We start from the raw sequence: 16,458 nt of genomic DNA, 5'->3' as shown, positions 1-16,458 counted from the left end.
CACCATGACACACTAGCAACACTGTCAGCACCATGACACACTAGCAACATTGTCAGCACCATGACACACTAGCAACACTGTCAGCACTGTAACACACTAGCAACATTGTCAGCACCATGACACACTAGCAACACTGTCAGCACCATGACACACTAGCAACATTGTCAGCACCATGACACACTAGCAACACTGTCAGCACTGTAACACACTAGCAACATTGTCAGCACCATGACACACTAGCAACACTGTCAGCACCATGACACACTAGCAACACTGTCAGCACTGTAACACACTAGCAACATTGTCAGCACCATGACACACTAGCAACACTGTCAGCACCATGACACACTAGCAACATTGTCAGCACCATGACACACTAGCAACACTGTCAGCACTGTAACACACTAGCAACATTGTCAGCACCATGACACACTAGCAACACTGTCAGCACCATGACACACTAGCAACATTGTCAGCACCATGACACACTAGCAACACTGTCAGCACTGTAACACACTAGCAACATTGTCAGCACCATGACACACTAGCAACACTGTCAGCACCATGACACACTAGCAACACTGTCAGCACTGTAACACACTAGCAACATTGTCAGCACCATGACACACTAGCAACACTGTCAGCACTGTAACACACTAGCAACATTGTCAGCACCATGACACACTAGCAACACTGTCAGCACCATGACACACTAGCAACACTGTCAGCACTGTAACACACTAGCAACACTGTCAGCACTGTAACACACTAGCAACACTGTCAGCACTGTAACACACTAGCAACACTGTCAGCACCATGACACACTAGCAACACTGTCAGCACTGTAACACACTAGCAACATTGTCAGCACCATGACACACTAGCAACATTGTCAGCACTGTAACACACCAGCAACACTTTCGGCACCATGACACACTAGCAACATTGTCAGCACCATGACACACTAGCAACACTGTCAGCACTGTAACACACTAGCAACATTGTCAGCACCATGACACACTAGCAACACTGTCAGCACTGTAACACACTAGCAACACTGTCAGCGCTGTAACACACTAGCAACATTGTCAGCACCATGACACACTAGCAACACTGTCAGCACTGTAACACACTAGCAACACTGTCAGCACCATGACACACTAGCAACACTGTCAGCACTGTAACACACTAGCAACACTGTCAGCACCATGACACACTAGCAACACTGTCAGCACTGTAACACACTAGCAACATTGTCAGCACCATGACACACTAGCAACACTGTCAGCACTGTAACACACTAGCAACACTGTCAGCACCATGACACACTAGCAACACTGCCAGCACTGTAACACACTAGCAACACTGTCAGCACTGTAACACACTAGCAACATTGTCAGCACCATGACACACTAGCAACATTGTCAGCACTGTAACACACTAGCAACACTGTCAGTACCATGACACACTAGCAACACTGTCAGCACTGTAACACACTAGCAACACTGTCAGCACCATGACACACTAGCAACACATTCAGCACTATGACACGCTAGCAACACTGTCAGCACTATAACACACTAGCAACACATTCAGCACTATGACACGCTAGCAACACTGTCAGCATCATGACACACTAGCAACACTTTCGGCACCATGACACACTAGCAACACTGTTGGCACCATGACACACTAGCAACACATTCAGCATCATGACACACTAGCAACACTTTCGGCACCATGACACACTAGCAACACTGTTGGCACCATGACACACTAGCAACACTGTCAGCACCATGACACACTGGCAACACTGTCAGCACCATGACACACTAGCAACACTGTCAGCACCATGACACACTAGCAACACTGTCAGCACTATAACACACTAGCAACACTGTCAGCACCATGACACACTAGCAACACTGTCAGCACCATGACACACTAGCAACACTGTCAGCACTATAACACACTAGCAACACATTCAGCACTATGACACGCTAGCAACACTGTCAGCATCATGACACACTAGCAACACTTTCGGCACCATGACACACTAGCAACACTGTTGGCACCATGACACACTAGCAACACTTTCAGCACCATGACACACTAGCAACACTTTCGGCATCTTGACACACTAGCAACACTGTCAGCACCATGACACACTGGCAACACATTCAGCACTATGACACGCTAGCAACACTGTCAGCATCATGACACACTAGCAACACTTTCGGCACCATGACACACTAGCAACACTGTCAGCACCATAACACACTAGCAATTCTACTGACACACTGTCAGCATCATGACACATTAGCAACAACATAACCACCTAGAGGCTCAAGCGCCATGACACACTAGCAACACTGTCAGCACCATTGACACACTAGTAACACTTTCGGCACTATGACACACTATTAACACTGTCAGCATCATGACACACCAGCAACACCTTCGGCACCATGACACACTAGCAACACTGTCAGAACCATGACACACTAGCAACACTGTCAGCACCATGACACACTAGCAATACTGTCGGCACCATGACATATTAGCAACTCTGTTGGCACCATGACACACTAGCAACACTGTCAGCACCATGACACAATAGTAACGCTGTCAGCACCAAGACACACTAGCAACACCATCAACCTCAAGATACTCTAGAACACTGTCAGCACCATCACTGTCAAGCAACACTGTTGGAACCACAAAACTATGGCAACACTGTTGGCACCATGACAAAAACTAGTACTGTTGTCAGCACCAATGTCAGAATCTGGATTGCAATAAGCAAAAAATATGTTCTTATGTGTGTTCTTCTACATGGTCCTAAAGGTTCCAGTTGTGTAACACTGTAGACCTATGAAGACTGGAATAGATTAGGTTTACAGCAAACCATGTTTGCCACACTCAGTTGTCATCATAGGCAACTAACAAGATCAGGTGGTCATGTTTGCTGACATGTCATCAGTTCCCAACTGCATAGATCAGTGCTCATGCTGTTAATCACTGGATTGTCTGTCCGGAATCAATTATTCATTGACTGCCACCATATAACTGGAATACTGCTGAGAGCATCATAAGACTTAGCTCACTCATACACTAAAATATTGTATGAAATCCTTTTAACAATGTTTCCAGCCTTTGAGCATACTGATTGTGGATTTGAATATTCATCCAAGTGATGTACAAATAACACAGTGCACAGTCTGGGCACATGTCCTGCCCTTTGGGTTGGTCTCTAGACCTCTCTAAAATAAAACTGAGGTATCAGTTTATAAAACCACCCCCCACAGGACTATCAAAAACTTGTCATACACCGATGTTAGTACAGCAGTACTACTAGGATATGAAGTCTATTCTGAAACCACATAAATCTTTAAAACAATAGAATAACTGTGTCAAAACCTTATCTCATACTAACAAATATGAACAGCTAAATGTGCATACACAAAATATAGAAAAGAAACCATTGTCACGCTTTTAAGATAACCATTCACACTGCAACCTAACTTCTAACATTTACAAAGAAACATGAATTGTATATCGCTGTCATGCTGACAAGCAACCAAATAATGAATTTCAGAAGATGTCAATCATGCCTATCTTGTTTTATTTACTTCACTGTGCAATGGACCTGTCCTTGCTTCCAGATTGTGAGATAGTAATCCAAGCAATTACAAGTTGTGCACTCAGTTTGCTACACATAAAAGCATGGGTCTTCCCAGCAGGAGACAGCAGAACAAATCAATGTGTAAGACCTTTACTCAAGAAGCATGGGGACCTCCTTATATTACAAGTCCTTTCTTACCTGCCATCCAACAGTCAATAGGCAGGAGAATGCCATGTAATCCCTTCGAATAATCAGTGCTGAATGAAGGCATCTTAAATCTGCCCTCACCTTACACCGACACTGTGGTCTCAATGAAGTCTGTGCTATGCTACACGGGATTCAATGCTTTACTACACTATGTGTAAACATGTTAGCATGCTAAACACCCATGGGAGTCTATTACCTGTTTTGTTGGGGCTGCTAGAGCACTGAATAGAATCATATGGTAACATGTTACAACATCACCTCATGGCAGCTATATTTTCTAGCACTGAAACTGCTCTTTTTAAAACAATTTGAATTTTCAATTCATTGTCAAGTAGACAATCATAGTATCATTAAATCTTACAATGCAAGGAAGGTGACATCCACTGAGCTGTCTGATGTACATACACTATTGACAGGAGGAATCCTCACTATGAAATCTTCCATCATACATGTCCTCCAATAGTACTATGCAATATTATCTAATAGTGTTGAGGAAAAGGAAAAGTGACCTACCTCTGAGCTGATAAAATTAGCCAGTAATTGATGTGAAAAACATGGACTGCGCTATTAATAGCACCTAACTATATATCGCTTTATCAAACGTAAATACAAACTATTGGCGACTACATGGCCATTTCTGACAAGTGTCTTCCTGGGGCTGTTCTCTCCATCTTCGTAATATCCTGCCTCGGTTCACTTATGGAGGAGGGCACTAAACAATAGGAAGGAACCAAGTCAATATTGCCTCGCACTTGAGAAGGATATGAAAACTAAATATATATAGTAATATCCTAAAGGAAAAATTCTCTCCATGTTTTGTTTTTCTACATTTTGCGTGCACCCTGCAGTGAATTCAGGAATTGCTTCCACTACTCTATGCAAAATCCCAGGTAGTTACCAATCAGTGTGTGATTCACAGCTGACTTGCAGTATTACACACGATACAGTAACTCATCCCATCTAAGTTGTCATCAAAATGTCACAGCAAACATCCCCCATGCAGCTGGAGAGCATACTTGGCCAATTGAGGCTAGAAATTTGTAATATTATGTTTGGCCACTGAAGGCACAAGTAGCAAGATCTTTTTATTAAGTACAAGTAGTAAGTATGTTTATAATTTAGATTGACAAAACATGTAAAACTTACACCAAATAGTAAATGTCAAGTTTGTGCAAAATTGAAGCAGGCTTCAATGGAGAAAGGTGGTGCATAGGGGTGGGCAATAATACTTGTGTAGCAGGTCTTTTCTTCCCTGGTCTAAACTGTCTCTGGAGCGAATGTGGCCTTTGCCAACTTTCCAAATGACGTTTTGGCATAGGATATTCTTACCCTGGGGTAAGTTTGGACTAGCCTAAAGTTTCCCCATTTAGCTTAAAGTTTTCCCCATTTAAAGTAGGATAGTTTCTTCTGTTTTCAAGAAAGGGAGAGATTATGACCTAAATTGACCTCTTTTTCCCCACCCATTTTCTTATATTAAAAGGTGGAAATTCTGGCCTAGCCAGGGCTACATCTTCCTCACCCTTGTTCTTATATCAAAAGGGGAAGAATAAGTTACTACAAACATCAAACTGACAGTAGGTTTTACTTCAGTTCTGGTTCACATTTTTGCCAAATAGTACATTCTTGCCTGAGTTTGGTGAGTTGATTTGAATGCATACATGTTTAGACAGTATGTATCTCTACATCCATCCTGCTCCTGCAACCGTTCCTATGAACACAAACTGCGTTATTTCTGCATCTGTCCATAAGATGTGAACATTCAATTGCACATCTGATGGCTAAATAAGATGTAATATACATAGGCTTATCCTGCTGTTTATGATCTATTATTGGGTTTCAGTGAATAAAATATTTCAGGTATCCATGGGCCATGTATACCAACTATTAAACCTTGTCTTTTGAATTTAGAATAAGGCACTATGGTAGAATGACATACAGCATTTGAAATAGATATTGTGTCATCTGTCCAAATCATGTCAAAATAAGATTTAAGAATTAAGTCACACATTTGATGGGTATGGACGTCCAGACTGGGTATTTAGTTTAAATTTTGTTTGTTTCAATTGTAGTAATGATTTTGAGAAAAGTGGGGATAGGTAAATTATCAAAAAAACAATAAAGTAAAAAATATTGAAAAAAATAAATAAATGATAATGCAACAATACTAATGACAATACATAATAAAGTAAAGACAATTTTTGTAATATTAAATTACAAAAATTAAATCTTAATAATCTGGAATTAGGGAATTGTGTTGGTTCAAACATGATTATGAGTGGTTATTTAAATTTAGATACATCTTGATTTTCCTTAATTTGGAAATTAAGGTAAAGGGTCTACTACATACATAACAATAAGCTTGATGGTTCATGTATTTTTGTCACTCTTATTCCTCCAATATATTTGAGGATATAGTTTCCATTTGATATAAGAACAAGGGTGGGAAAAAGTAGCCTTTAACTTTGATTCAAAGGTAGGGAAAGTTTGGCCTAGAAAATTCTGCACCCTATTTTTCAATATTCTGCAAAACGCTTAGCTGTTACAACATTTAGGAAAAACAACAAAAACATTATACAGACCTCAATAGTTTCATTCTCTAACACAGATATAAAGTTAAGCTGACAGTACACATCACATCTTGAGTAAGTTTGATGACAAAGCACCAACACCTTTTTCTCTGTTTGAGAATTTGTTACTTTGATGTAGACAAACAACTTCCGGCTTCATGCAAATAACAATTTTATATTTCAACTAAATCTGAAATAATTTCTATTTTCAAAATGATCGATTTTAATAACGTAATTGTAGTGTCAAATTCATATAATATTATTTGAAAGATGCCTCAAACTTACTTTTTTAATGAAATATTTTTAATCATGATTATTTTGAAAATGTTATCACAGTACATATGTTCGTCTGTCGTACAGACCCTGAAGTAAATATATCCAAGAAAGCCCATACAAGTCTAGAAAATGTGGCAAGTCTAGATTTCCTTAGCTGAAAATGAAGAAAGTCTCAGAGCTCCATTTCATTATATTTTTTTCACTATGAACGTTTTCTTGAGTAAAATATGTCCATTTCAGAGATTAGTTGTTAGTCTACATACTTCAGTTGTTATTATGTATAACCAATCCTACTTTTGACATTAACTCTACTTTTCATTTCGGTTGTCAGTCAGTTTTCACTCACTTTTTATAATAAGCAAATTCTGCAGCAGAAAAGTGGCAAATTCTGCACGGATTCTGCAAGAAAAATGTGTTTCCAAGATGTTTTTCTGCATGAAAAGGTAAATTCCGAGATTTTTTCTGCAACCGCGGAATCACGGAATCCAGGAGGGACTGAATTATGATGATGTAGTGAAAAATACTAACATCATTTGTATTACCTTTATATTATTATAATAGTTTTGAGAAAGTTTAATGATCACTTGATTCCATTTGCATGTCTTGTAAACCATATAATAAACAAAAATAGATTGGTACTGGCACTTGTATTGATAAACAACACAAAATGAAAGAAGCCACTGCAGGTGTTTTTTGTCCAGTCCAAAACTTTTCAGCAAAGTCCTCAGTTTGGAAACATTTTCATTTGATCTCTTGTACAATCACATCTGAATCAAGACAGTGGACAGTCACCAGTGGAATTGTTTCCAAAGGAAAGGAACAATATCATTACCAAAAACCATCTGTTGCACTTTCACAATATATTGCAATACAAAGTGTAATACACCGACACATATCGCAATGTGAAAACTTTGGTACTGTCTAACCCTAGTGGTGGATCATACATCTCTGTGCATCCAAAAGCAAACACATTTGTCAGAATAATTCTAATTTGCCTCACAAACAGTTTTCAGCCTGAAGAACCCTTGAATATGTTAACCAATGAATGAAAAATAATCTTAACAATTGTGGATTATATATATATATATGTGTGTGTGTGTGTGTGTACTTCAGACCTTTATAACTTGTGTTGTGTTCTACAGAACACAGGGTGACACCATAGAGATTACACCACAACTTGCCAGGACTTAATGCTCCTGATACTGTGTAGCTCAGCCTCTACTACCACATTAATATTCCATAACATATATTTCTACTCACAAGATAACAGAACCAGCAACCTTGTCATGTACTGCAATGCCATTTCCACCATGTATAATCTTCAGGAATCACAAATTGAAAATATTAGTTTACAGCTCTCACTTCTAGAAGCATCCCCCTTGCAATAACACGCACTAACTACAATAGAAATATTGAGACAGAGAGAGAGAGAGAGAGGGGGGGGACATGGGGGAGGTTTGGGTCAAACATAAATGTCACTGTATTAGAACAAATAACTGAACTTCATTCAAAGAGGCAAATGTATGTAAGTTTTGTTTTATCAACATCAGTTTTTCATTCTTAGCAACCAGGATCATACAACAGATTACTCCGCACACTGTCCAAACAGTCATTCCCTGTGCAGTTTCAAACTTAATATATTCATAAATAGTATGCTCGCTCATGAGCTGACACGTTGAAAAATAAAGTGCTTCACAAAAAAGGGTTTGCCATGCAGGTTAGGCCATTAAGGAAGTTTAAAGAATACAGTCAGCATAGCTTCCTAATGGACTTCTTAAGGCACAATAATGCAAAGGCATTGCATTATAACTTGATAGGATGTCCCAGCAGCTTACAAGTTACATTCTTCCCTCAGGAAACAAAATATTTGTTTTTAAGAAAATCCTATCTGTATCCCAGCATGACTCTGACCTTACATTTCAGTGAGATTTTAGTCAAAGTTACTGCCTCATTAAACTGAGCTATTTAGGTTATTTCAAAGTGAAGTCTACAGTATGAAATAGTCATTATCTTCATGAATGATCAAGACAATTTAGTACTGGTGCTTTGTAGTAGATTACAATACATTGTCTCATATTTAACTCTGTCATTTTAACAGACACGGTCTATACAACAAACAACAAGCAACGAATGAAATCAAAGCCACAGGTTCTATTGCACATCAATGCTACACCTCAAAAAGCATAGGCTTGTTACCATCAGAGAAGATAATATGTATCCCCCAAGATATATAATATAAATGCACTACCATGCTACAGAATGTTGAAGGGGATTTCTTCCTCTCATTACCAGTTGAACACATATCCATGTGTTGGCTGACTATTTGCAATAATGATCAACAATGAACACATCATACTTCTTCCACCAAGGAAATTACGCCCGCAGCCAGCTGTGGGGAGGCTTTTTGTAGAAGAAAATAGGAGGTTTTGTACATAAAACTGTGAGATAAGGAAAGGTTTGATAAGCTGTGTATGATGTACAGAACAGAGCACTGAGAACAGGTGCTTGCAGTGTCCTCATGGGAACTATAACCTCTGTACAAGGGTCAGGCTTAACATGTCAGACAATAATACCATAATCCTTGGGACATGTGCAAACTTGCAAAACAAACAGATTTAAATACAGACTTAACTTCATGGAAGACCATACTATTCTGGATAAATATTCATCACTTGTCACACTTTTAAATGTCCTACAAAAGTATTTCATAGTTCATACTCTGAATGTCAGAATTTTAATTAAATACTTTTTAATTCCATTAATAGTTTTCCTTACAAGAACTACAAAAATGTATGCACCAGTAATAATTAATGAATAAACAAATCAGAAGTGGCAGGGCTTATCCCGACATTTTCCCAAATGATTTGACTCTCAGTCTCAGTGTAGAAAACAAGTTGCAGTGAGTGCTTTCAGCAGTGAAATGAACTACTTCAGGGATAATGTAATTGCTTATGTTGCTCATACGACAGCTGCTTCAAAATTTAACTAAAATATGTTGGATAGAAATGTGAACATATGCTACTTAGTACTCAGAATGCTCTTGTCCGGGCAGATAAGGGACTTGACCCAGAACACAAACATGAGTGTACAACCATTAGCAAGGCAAGTTTCATTATAATGTGTAATGATAAGATATAATAACTGAAGTATTCTGAAGAACAATGATGCTCCCAGTTTTACAAAATTTATAAAACTTGCCAAACTGAGAGTGTGAGTGAGTGAGTAAAAATTTATCGTCACATGGGCAATACGTCAGCCATATCGTGATGTGACCAATTAATATCATACACAATAGTGAATGATAAATGGTCAAAATCTGTCAACGAAGGACAGCAAAACAACTAGATGATCACACATAGGTTTGTAAAACTAGCAATTAAATGTAAAACACTTTAACTATAGAGGACGAAAGAACATAAAAACAGGCTACAGAGGGCCACATGGTGATGGAGATACAAGTCTGAAATACACTAGGAGAAATACACAGCTTGTATGTATTTTATTCTTCCGCAAACAATTAGCTTACAGTTACAGACTCTGACACAAAATACAACCCCTCCTGACCAGCAGTAACAAAGTAAATGTTCCCATAGGTTACCCATGATTACTTAATACTTCATTGTATGTTCATGTTATATTCAATTTTAAATAATGCAAATAAATGGAAGAAAGCTGTTGCAGCTATAAGCATCATCTTAACAGAGAGAATCCTTTCAGAAAATCATTCATACTTCTATGACATGTACCACATTTCTATATGTAACACATTAGTATTGTTTAAATTTCATTGTATGTTCTAACTGTTTAATAATGCAAATAAATGAAAGACGTTGTTGCAGCTAAAAGCATCTTCTGAACAGAAAGTAGACTTTCAGAAATTGAAAATCGTTCATATTTCTATGATATGTACCACATTAGTCTCATTTACGTTTTCCCTCATGTCAGTGTCATTGATATATAATGTGGTACATGACAAGAGGACATCTGGAACAGTTCTAACTAGTTCTAAGGTCCATCTTGTGAGTCAAGTGATTATTGTGAAGTTCAGGACCACAAGTTCAATAACATGGTCAGTTTCACACTGCTCATTATCAGTGTTTACTCCATCTGTACCACAATGACCCACTCCTCCACTCTTGGGGTGTACTCGCCAGGTCAGCTCTGCTCATTCTCCCAAAGGGTGCTAACACCTGGTACCCATTACATCTTGTCCTGCCCTCACATACAAGTTCGCTCCAGAGAAGACACTCATTTTGTCATATAAAAAACTAAATCTTTCACTGTGTGTTGAAATGCAATACACCTCAAGTCATTACATCTTGTTTAGTTGTTATGATTGCAAAGAGGTCATTGAAAGAGTAATCAGTTATAGCCAGCAAACTCAACCTAATATTTAGAAATTGACATACATGTATTTGCAAACAGTATACAAATAGTATGAGTTAAATACATTTGTGTGAGGCCTGTATGTAGGAATTTCCAATTATCATTTAATTATATTTATAGATTATGAAGCATATATTTCATATGTCAAGTCTGAATAATGATTAAACTGTCATTACTGTTTTCCTGATTCGTATACAATGCTGTTCTGATAATATTCACACAAAATACATGTATATCATATTCATCTCTTAATCATCACGAACCATGCCTTATATCTACCTTGAAGTTTTCACAAAGAAAAGATTATACATTACAAGTATACAACACATGTAACCTAGCAGTCTACACTTGCACATATTGCCGGCAACAATGTGTTATTAGCAACATGCTTTGTTATGTATACAAGTTTACCAATGTGTGCATCTGTTTTAAGGTATTACAAACCACATATACGATAGTAACTCATTGAAACTACCAGTATGAAATACATATACAGTACAGATGGAGAACCTTTAATAAACTCAACTAATCACAAACTGCCTGGCATTTCAGTAGTAATTTTCTTAGTTAAATTATCTTAGGAATAATAAAACTACTTTTTAAGAAACGTAATAATGATCATATTGCAATATGTTTTCAATCTTGGATTTAATGCTGTTACAGAATACAGTTTCTTGTAATGAAGACACAAAGTGAACATGATGACTTAAAGTATTTTTCTCTTGACAGCATGAACATACTATAACCAGATTACCAGCGGAAATAGTTACCCACACATAACTGAACCTTCTGTGTTTATATAGACTGACAGTACTGAATCAATATCTCATATGTCGAGCATAAAAAAATAATAACGTTGAAAATATGATCTGCAGACGGAGAGACTTAAAGGTCATAATATCATGTCACCAGAATTGTAGGATGAATTTATATAAATAATATATAAAACTACAAATATTTTTTTCAAAATCAAAACTGCCAGAAGGAACAAAGAGTGAAGTTTCAATTAAATGTGACACAATACATGAGTAACTTAACATGTATACAACTGACAGAGGTAGTTCCTACAGCCAATATAGGTCCTGTTTTAGCTATGCCATGATATCCATACCTCCTCATTATAAATGGTAACTTTAGATCTGTAGTGCAATGTGAACCCACAGCCTAGGCTCCCCATATATACATAGCTACATAGTCTCCATTCAGACACAGCCTGACGGGGAAACAAGTAGCACCAAACAGCCATTTTGTCTACCAATACTGGAATTTTTCTATGTATTTTCTCTTCACATGCAGCATTTATCACCATGTGAACAGAGATATATGATTCATTTTTCAGGAATCTCAATGTTTTCAAGAAAATGATGTGTGATGTATGTGCAGTTCTTGTGTACTCTGATGGAGCTATGGGTCTGCAATTCAGTGTTATGTTCATGTTGTTTTCTTGTGTATTATGCCAAAACAACAAAGGAACCGACGGTTGATTGCGCTCAGGCACGGTTTGCCGATACGAAATGGAGAGGCACAGGTCTTGTTGATCTGCACTTGACAGACATGTTAAACACAGGATGCTTGTAGCAGTTGACACACTAATTAACAGCCCTTGCTGCCAACACCAGAGGTGCCATTAGGGGAGACTGAGATACAAGTCATGGAGAAGTGCTATAACGAACAGCTGACATGGTCCGGCATGGAACTTCAAAGACAAAAGTTCTGCTGGCACCACAGAACTTGGGACACGAGAGTTTGATTGCAGTATTAACAGAAATTGTGCAAGGTATTGGTCAAAATAAGTGTCTGGACATACCTGCGTTCACTTGGGAGTAAATCCTTATTGCGTGAATACTTTCTTACACCTTGTATCCACCGCACTCACAGGAATCAACTGTTGCTTCGTTGTCTTAGAGCGCTCACAGAGGCCATGTTGAATCAAAACAATCGCTGCACGTGGTAGCTCTTGGCTGTTATCTCCCTTTGTCGGTAGTGTAGCACTCCAGAAATTAAGGGTTAATAATTACGATATTATGGGAATAGAAATTGGATCAAACTGCAGCTCGTTATCGTTTCTATTGCATGGGAGAACATGGAAACACCAGCTGTCAAATTAAAACTTCGCTGTGTTCGCCATGCGAATGTGCATGGAATCATGGGAAAGCACCTGTTGTATTCATACGCAACCGCTAGAACTTTAAGAGGTTTCAGAATAACACTATTAGTTTGGATTTCATTTATCCGTGTATATTTTATTTGAACACCTAGCCGTGGAAAGATATTATGGTATTCGTATTCAACAATGGTATCGACTTTGGATAAGGTCACCGGACTATCTTTCTTGACTTGCATCGGCTGCTAGTAAGACGCATCACTCACTTGTGAATCTGACAGCAGGCAGAGCTGCCTTCAGTTAAAGAAGAGAGGTTTTTACTTAATTATTTCTAAGGGGTTTACATGTAATTAATTTGCTTGGACAAGCGAACAACACGATTAACATAAGCAGCTGTTTGTCATTACAGGAACTTTCTGGCTACGTACAGCCGGGGTCATAAAGCATAATTCACAGACGCTTTCATTAATCGAATTCATATACCTCATCTCGAGTACATATGAGAGTAATTGTGTTTTCATTTAACTTACTTCTTAACTTAAATCATGTCAATTACGGTATGCCAAAGTAGGCATTTTAAATTACTCGTTCGTACGTTTAAGACATGCCTTGCGGCTAGTATAATATAGATTTGGTCAGAACATGCATATATTGTAAAAAGTCAAGCAAATCTCGGAACACCCTTTCGTAACCTCTGTTCAATTTCAACTCGTGAACACAGGATGTCCACAGGCGCAACTCGTTCAAATGCTATAACTTTAGCCGAGTGTAATTTTAGGCGTGTTTGATATGTTTTATCGACAGTGACTGTCCCTTACGCTTACAGTCTTTTCAAGAGACTCAGCCAAGACACATTCCTGGAAATTCAATTCCTCGCCAGGCGGGTGTACATATCCAGATGTCTCGCTCATCACCTTTCAAACACGGGAGACAGTAATGTGACTTGGTCACACCAGCTTCTCAGCCGGAGAAGAATATTTATTGCAGCCCCTACAGGATAGTATATCTGTCATCTCTCTCCGCACGTTTAATGGTCGAAGTGAATAGACTATGTTAATCATGTTTGACACGGACGGAGAACCCCACCATGCATGACGCAATCATCTTCCGAGTACAACTAGAGGCCTTTAACCCAGAAAGTTACACAGTATGAGAAATATAATGCGACTTAAGATTGGAACTGCTAACATCCGTCAGTTAGGAAAATCCTTGCTCACGTTAAACTACATGAAGGAAAACGTCATGAGTATTATATGCATGAAATTGTTATTCTCGGCGATTTATCTTTACATCCTGCTGTTTTATCCGGGAATAATGTTGATACATTTAGATAGAGCCTTTCAGGAACTAATCTGTTTATTCTATTCTGGTTGTGCAAACGTGCAGAGTGAACACTTTAAGTGTATACGTGTAGTACAGAGTGAACACTTTAAGTGTATACGTGCAGTACAGAGTGATGGAGGTGCTGGTGTACTACCGTAAAAATTGTTGCCATTCTCATTTGTATATATGGCAATATCCCCGGCTAATTGCTAACAACAATACAATTGTAGCAGTTCCAAAGATGTTTCTACTTTTTGTACAATTGTACATTTGTGTATACGTCTTGCAAATTTACGGAATTATAACTCAATGTGTGTGTGTATATACATATATATATTATTTGATATGGGGGTTTTGACTGAAAGAATTTAATTTTGGAGAAACGACGGAAAAGGAATGTTTGCCTTCCAGCGATTTTTTTTTAAAAAAGGTGTTTATCTGGGACTACAACCGCTTGCAAAAACTCGGGCGTTGAAAATGGTTAATTGTCTGCCAAACTGCATAAGTCAACACTTGGTCATTCTGCGACGTCACGATGGAAATTCCAAAAGTCACCTTGTATGAACAGTATATCACAGTTCATCTGATGATGGGGTCTGAAATGACCCCGAAACGTTGCATGTTTCAAAGAATTAAAAAGAAGATGTATCCATAAAGATCTGGATAATATATGAATAGGTTCTGCCATAACTGCATTTACTCTGTTGGAAGATATCAGCTGACGATGTTTACCCGCGATGAATGGTATTTCATATTACATTCATATAGGTATTAGGGATAGGACGTCCATATTGACTCGCCTGCTCTCATTTAGTCGTGCTCAGAAACAGCAGCACTTTCCATTTCAAGTATACGAGAATTAATTTTGATGGACGTGTCCCCGTTGACTCACGAGGTTGCTGAACGAGTCGACGTTATTAATTCATAAATCGTGTCAAATTTCAAATTTCTCTATCATATCAGTTTGCACTGGTTATTCGTCAAGCACTTTCTATGTTTTAAAGATAAGGGTGTATCGATTAGTAAGTACCAATCTGCCAGGGTGAAGAATGGTCGCTGCGCAGCCATACACACGAAAATAACCTTATAATATGTAGCCGACGGCCCGGATTCATTAACAATGTATAATCCCACCCCATATTCTGCTAGGAATTTTACACGGATACACGGAATTAGGGGAAATGTCATGTACGTTTCTTAAACGTAATAATCAACACTCATGTCTGCCTGACAGTTACTGTGCCACATTATTCCCCCTACTGTACCTTACGTAACATTCTTAGAAATATGTTATGCTTTTGTCGAATTGTGTAATATGTCTTTCATGTCTACAGGTGTCTTCAGACGCCAGCGCATGCCACTGTCAATACATGCAGCCAGTTGTAATTATCTCGTTATGCGGTGGTCGTCAATGTGGAGAAAAAGCCGTCAATGTGTCTTGACGTCACAGGTATAGTTTCGTGCTCCAGGGTCAATGTGTTTTTGTTCCACAGGTTAGTGTGCGGCACTCAGATACACTATTAGCAAAGATAATGCTTTTTTCGCTTCACAATACGTTTAAAACAAGAGCGATTCCTAATGTTGTTTTAAAGTGTAGTAGCGTAGAAGGTCTGGGTGGACTTCAGCCAAACTCTGCACTATTAATATGGGAAATCATATGGCATCTCTCGGCGGTCGGCTGGTCGGTCTTGTCATTCCATCAATCTGTTCTTGCATTTAGCATTCCGCATTTTTTCTCTATGTCGATGCGTAAACAGTTAACCCGTGCACACATATGCCCGACAGACTGGGAATAGCAGGTCACGTGGTCCTGTGGGGATATGAATGGCCGGTTGGAGATGAGAGAGTTATGGGGAGAACGTCTGTCAGACATCATAGTGACTGGAACATCGGCTCATGACACGGCCAGGTCACATGCCAGCGTTCTCTGCAACTCCCACCATCAGGCATCGGCGTATGCTCGAGGACAG

The 16,458-nt window shown here is 38.6% G+C and overlaps 1 protein-coding gene across 11 annotated transcripts in view; it reads right to left on the bottom strand.

Annotated features, from left to right (window-relative positions):
• The window catches only part of LOC137290304 (eyes absent homolog 1-like), a 149,191-nt gene extending 135,982 nt beyond the window's left edge, over positions 1-13,209 (bottom strand). For 5 of the 11 annotated variants that reach the window (XM_067821118.1, XM_067821110.1, XM_067821113.1 and 2 more), the window contains exon 1: positions 12,869-12,952. The gene's annotated coding sequence lies outside the window, so the exon portion shown is untranslated. Of the gene's footprint in view, positions 1-4,345; positions 4,367-12,868 lie in introns of those variants that run through there. The other 6 variants (XM_067821112.1, XM_067821122.1, XM_067821120.1 and 3 more) reach the window with 5 other exon arrangements.
• Between the last annotated feature and the right edge of the window lie 3,249 nt (positions 13,210-16,458).

This window comes from Haliotis asinina, chromosome 7 (genome assembly GCF_037392515.1).
Source record: "Haliotis asinina isolate JCU_RB_2024 chromosome 7, JCU_Hal_asi_v2, whole genome shotgun sequence".
In the NCBI taxonomy this organism is placed as follows: domain Eukaryota; kingdom Metazoa; phylum Mollusca; class Gastropoda; order Lepetellida; family Haliotidae; genus Haliotis; species Haliotis asinina.
This window is presented reverse-complemented; position numbering and strand designations above follow the sequence as displayed.